Below are 5,317 nucleotides of genomic sequence, written 5' to 3' on the forward strand. Positions count from 1 at the left end.
CGCAGTTCAAAAGTATGAATTGTTTGGCGCTCACTTCCCTTTCACTTTTCACTTTCACACATTGCAGAAGGAAATGGCAACCCACTCCAGTGTTCTTGCCTGGAGAATCCCAGGGACGGGGGAGCCTGGTGGGCTGCCGTCTATGGGGTCATACAGAGTCGGACACGACTGAAGTGACTTAGCAGCAGCAGCAGCAGCTTTCTTTATGGTCCAACTCTCACATCTGCACATGACTACTGGAAAAACCATAGCTTTGAGTATGTGGACCTTTGTCAGCAAAGTGATGTCTCTGATTTTTAATATGCTATCTGGGTTGGTCATAGTTTTTCTTCCAAGGACCAGGAGTCTTCTAAGTTTGTTTGGGTACCCACTTGTAAATTTCTACCACCTCCTTTAGAAATGATGACAGTCAATTTTTTTTTCTTTCCCAAAAATGCACTGTCCCATTTCAAAAAGAACAGCCATTCATGAATTTTTCAGACTGTGTGAAGACACAGAACAGGCACGGACTCACCTTTTGAAAAACGCATCTACTTTTCTTGAAGACATCATCTGAGGATTCAAGGTCTTTCACATTGCCTTCTGATTATATGGAGACGTATTAGCTGAGGATATAATGAAGACCAATGCCACCTGTCTATCGACTGTTTCACTTTGCTCTTCATTTAATTACTGAAATTTATTCATCAGTCAATTTGCCTTGATTGGCTCCTTTAATTATAAGGAGCCTTGAAGGGTAAATGGGGGTGCTGTTGAAATTATATTAGCTGTCTACCAAGGGACATGCAATTATAAAGTTTTCTTCAGTCTGTATCAGTTTGATTAATGCATCAATTCTACTCTGCTTTATCTTCCACTAAGGTCTGAGCGTGGCAGAAGAAGGGGGGAGAAAAACTGAATGGCAATATTAGAGATGATCCTTCAGATATGGACAAAATCACGTGCAGTTTCATTAATACATTGTTTAATTAGGACACAAGTGGTTTAAGCCGTCTGGATCGGTTACTACATTTGCCGTCATTTTAGGCACCGTTAATCTTTTTTTCTTTCCAAAGACTGTGTTGCCTCATAATTAATTTTAATCAAAGCTTCATTGAGTTGCAATTCACATGTGAAATTTACACTTATTACTTTAAAAACTTGGAATGTACTGTGGAAAAGCTTTTTAAAAAGTATTTTCTAATTTGTTTGGCCGCGCTGGATCGTAAATGCGGTAAGCGTGATCTTTCAGTTGCGGCACATGGGATCTAGTTCCCCGACAAGATGTGGAACCCTGGGCCCCCTGCATTGGGAGTGTGGAGCCTTGGGCACTGGATCAGCAGGGAAGTGCTGAAAGTTACACTTTTAAAGTGTCCATTTTTTATGCCTTCTGGTATACTCAGAGTTGTATATCTGTCACCGCTTTCTTATTTCAGGATGCTTTTATCACCCCCCGCAAGAAAGTGAAAGTCGTGTTGGACTCTTTGGGACCCCACGGACTATACAGCCCATGGGATTCTCCAGGCCAGAATCCTGGAGTGGGTAGCCGTTCCCTTCTCCAGGGCATCTTCCCAGCCCAGGGACTGAACCAGGTCTCCCGCATTGCAGGCCGATTCTGTACCATCTGAGCCACCTGGGGGGTCTCATTCATTTGCAGGCATGTCCCATCTTCTCTTCTCTCACCAGCGGTGCCCGTGAATCCCCTTTCTGTATATGTTTGCCTCTTCTGCGCATTTCCCATTGATTGGGTGAGAGTTCACGTGGTCTCTTCTGTCTGGACTCTTTAGCTTAGGAGGGTAAAGTTGACAAAGCTAAGCTGCCTTGTAGTCGGCATCAGTCTTTCATTCGTTTTTATGGTTGAATCACTTTCTACTCAGTGCTGCGCGTGCGCGTGCTCGGTCATGTAAGACTCTCTGTGACCCCCTGGACTGTAGCCCGCCGGGCTCCTCTGTCCGTGGGATTCTCCTGGCAAGAATACTGGAGTGCGTTGCCATGCCCTCCTCCAGGGATTGAACCTGCATCTCCTACATCTCCTGTATTGGCAGGTGGATTCTTCACCACTGCAGCCACTTGGGAAGCCCATGTTGAGTGGACAGACCTCCTTTTGTCCAGCCATCCATCCATTGATGGGCATTTGGTTTGTTTCCACCTTTTGCCTCTTACAAATAATAATAATAGTATGCGTGTTCATATGTTTCACTCTGGACTCTCGTTTTTTTCTTGGTTATGTATCGAGGAGTTACACGGTTGGGTCATGTGGTCACCCTGCGTCCAGCCATTGAGAAACTCTCAGACTGTCTTCCCAAGTTGCCGGAACGTCTTACACTCCACCAGCAGCAGGTGAGAATTCCATTTTTTCTACATCCCACCCAATGCTTGTTTCCGGCTCTTTTCTCTTTTAGCCACCCATCAAAATGTAGATGGTGAAAATTCTAATCTTAAAAACTGAAGGAGCTAGAGATGATCATACTAAGTGAATCATGCTATGATATCACTTCTATGTGGAATCTTAAAATATTATGCAAGTGCAATCATGTCTAAAACAGAAATGGACTCGCAGACAGAGAAATCAAATGTAGGCTTACAAAGGGGAAAGGGTTAGAGGGATAAATTGGAAACTTGGGATTAAGAGGCACACACTACTGTATATAAAATTGAAGGCAGGAGGAGAAGGGGGCGACAGGGGATGAGATGGTTGGATGGCATCACCGACTCAAAGGACATGAGTTTGAGCAAACTCTGGGAGATGGTGAAGGACACGGAGGCCTGGCGTGCTGCAGTCCATGGGGTCGCAAAGAGCTGGACACGACTGAGCCACTGAACAACTATTACATAAAACAGATAGCAAACAAGGACGTGCTGTATTTCACACAGAACCCTACTCAGTATCTTGTAATAACCTACGATGGAGAAGAATCTGAAAAAGGAATATATATATATTTGTTTCTGCATTTTCTCACTTCTCTGGTTGAATTTATTCTTTGGAACTTGGGCAAGGTCAAAGGGAGACCAAAGCTTTTCTACAGACCAGAAGCAGGGGACATGGGTGTGTGTGTGTGTGTGTGTGTGTGTGTGTGAATGTTATGTGTGTCTGTCTGTCTGTTCCTAGGAAGACCCTGCAGCCTCCTGCTTGACTTGAGTATAAGTGAATCTTGGAAATTTAGTGTTGGATCCTTGTCTACCTGTGTGTATCTGAGTCAGCAGGAGCTGGAAACAAACAGCTGTTTCTCTACTCTGTGCTAGAATTCTCTCCTTGTTCACTATCATTACACAGACCGTTATCTGATCAGTCTGGGTCAGGAATCTGGGGATGGGTAACCGTAACACAGTCTTTCTGCTCCAGAGGGTTGTGTTGCATCTGTGGTTAGTTGCCTAAGTCACGTCTGACTCTTTGCAACCCCCTGGACTGTAGCCCACCAGGCTCCTCTGTCCATGGGAATTCTCCAGGCAAGAATACTGGAGTGGGTTGTCATTTCCTTCTCCAGGGCATCTTCCCGACTCAGGGATCGAACCCAGGGTCTCCCGCATTGCAGGTGGATTCTTTCCCATCTGAGCCACCAGGGAAGCCCTGCATGAAGACCTAAAACCCTGCAAATCACACATAGAAGGAATCTCTCTGTATAAATCCCTGGGCTGTAATGGCTGTGAGTTTTAACTTCTATACATAGGAGGGATTGATTTTAAAACTTGCTGAAAAGGAGTTGCATAAGGTAATCAAGGGATAATATCTGATGCATTTGAATATGAAGAACAGGTCACCCAGCAGATAAGTGTACTTGCGGTGTATGCCTTTGTTTTCCACAAAATATAAAATTTACTCCTTTGCATGCAATGTACGTCAGCCGGAGTTAAGACAAGGTGGAAGAGCCATGAGTAGGTATTGATAATAAACATATGCTCACATTACGCAAATTTTGTGTTGCTATTTTTCCCTCCTCTGTCTCATTTTTACTGTCTTCCCTTGCCCAGGCAGCACTAATATTTCTGGAATCTGTAAAAGAGGGAAATAAAAATGAATAAAGGCTAACACAAAGTCATCGTTGCGTAAACACGCATGTTAAAGAGGACAATATGCAGATTGAAAATAGAAGGGAAATTCCCAGAAGAGACAAAACGCTTGAGAGAGAAAGGATTTTAAGATTCTCGTTCCCTTCACTTCCTCAATCTTATGGATGTTCCGAACTGCAAAGCTATGGCTTTCGCAGAGCTTGCGGGCATTTCACTCACAAGAAATAGAGACCTTTGAGTTTGACTTAAGTGTTCTGCGATTTTCACGTGGTAATGTTTCCTCACTTAAGGCACAGACCTTTTATTTTCCTTTGCAGAAGCTGAGGATGGAGCGTTATTCTAAACTCTGTAAGAAAATATCATAACTTTTTGGTTAGAGATTCATATTCTCTCTCTCTCTTTTTTTTAAGTTCAACTTTTTATTGGACTATAAATTGCTTTATCATGCTGTGTTACTTTCTGCTATAGAACAGCATGATACAGCTGTGAGTATACAGATACCCCTTCCCTCTTGAGCCTCCCTTCCTCCCCCATCCCACGCTGCCAGGTCAACACAGAGCTCTGCGCTGAGCTCCCTGGGTTATAAGGCAGCTTCCCACTAGCTGTCTATTTTACACATGGTCATCTTTATAATCAGTGCTCGTCTCTCAATCCATCCCACCTTCTCCGTTCCCCCTCATTTCCACAAGTCCCTTCTCTATATCCACATCTCTATTCTTTCTCTAAAAATAAGTATGTCTGTACCATTTTTTTGGGACTTGCCTGGTGGCTCAGACGGTCAAGAGTCTGCCTGCAATTCGGGAGACCTGGGTTTGATCCCTGAGTCGGGAAAGTCCCCTAGAGAAGGGCATGGCAACCCACTCCAGTACTCTTGCCTGGAGAATCCCACGGATGGAGAAGCCTGGAGGGCTACAGTCCACGGGGGTTGCAAAGAGTCAGACACGACTGAGCGACTAAGGCTTGTACCATTTTTCTAGATCCCACATATATGTGTTAATATGATATTTGCTTTTCTCTTTCTGACTGACTGCACTCTGTATGAGACTCTAGGTCCATTCGTCTCCCCACAAATGAACCAATTGTGTTCCTTCTTTATGGCTGACTACAGTGAGGTGCCACCTCGTACTGGTCGGAATGGCCATCATCAAAAAATCTACAAACAGTAGATGCTGGAGAGGATGTGGAGAAACGGGAACCCTCCTACATGGTTGGTTGGAAGGTAGATTGATAATAGCCATAATGCAGAAGAGTATAGAGGTTCCTTAAAAAAAACTAGAGTTACCGTAAGGTCCAGCAATCCCACTATTGGCCATAGAGCCAGAGGAAACCG

This window comes from Bos taurus, chromosome Y (genome assembly GCF_002263795.3).
Source record: "Bos taurus isolate L1 Dominette 01449 registration number 42190680 breed Hereford chromosome Y, ARS-UCD2.0, whole genome shotgun sequence".
In the NCBI taxonomy this organism is placed as follows: Eukaryota; Metazoa; Chordata; class Mammalia; order Artiodactyla; family Bovidae; genus Bos; species Bos taurus.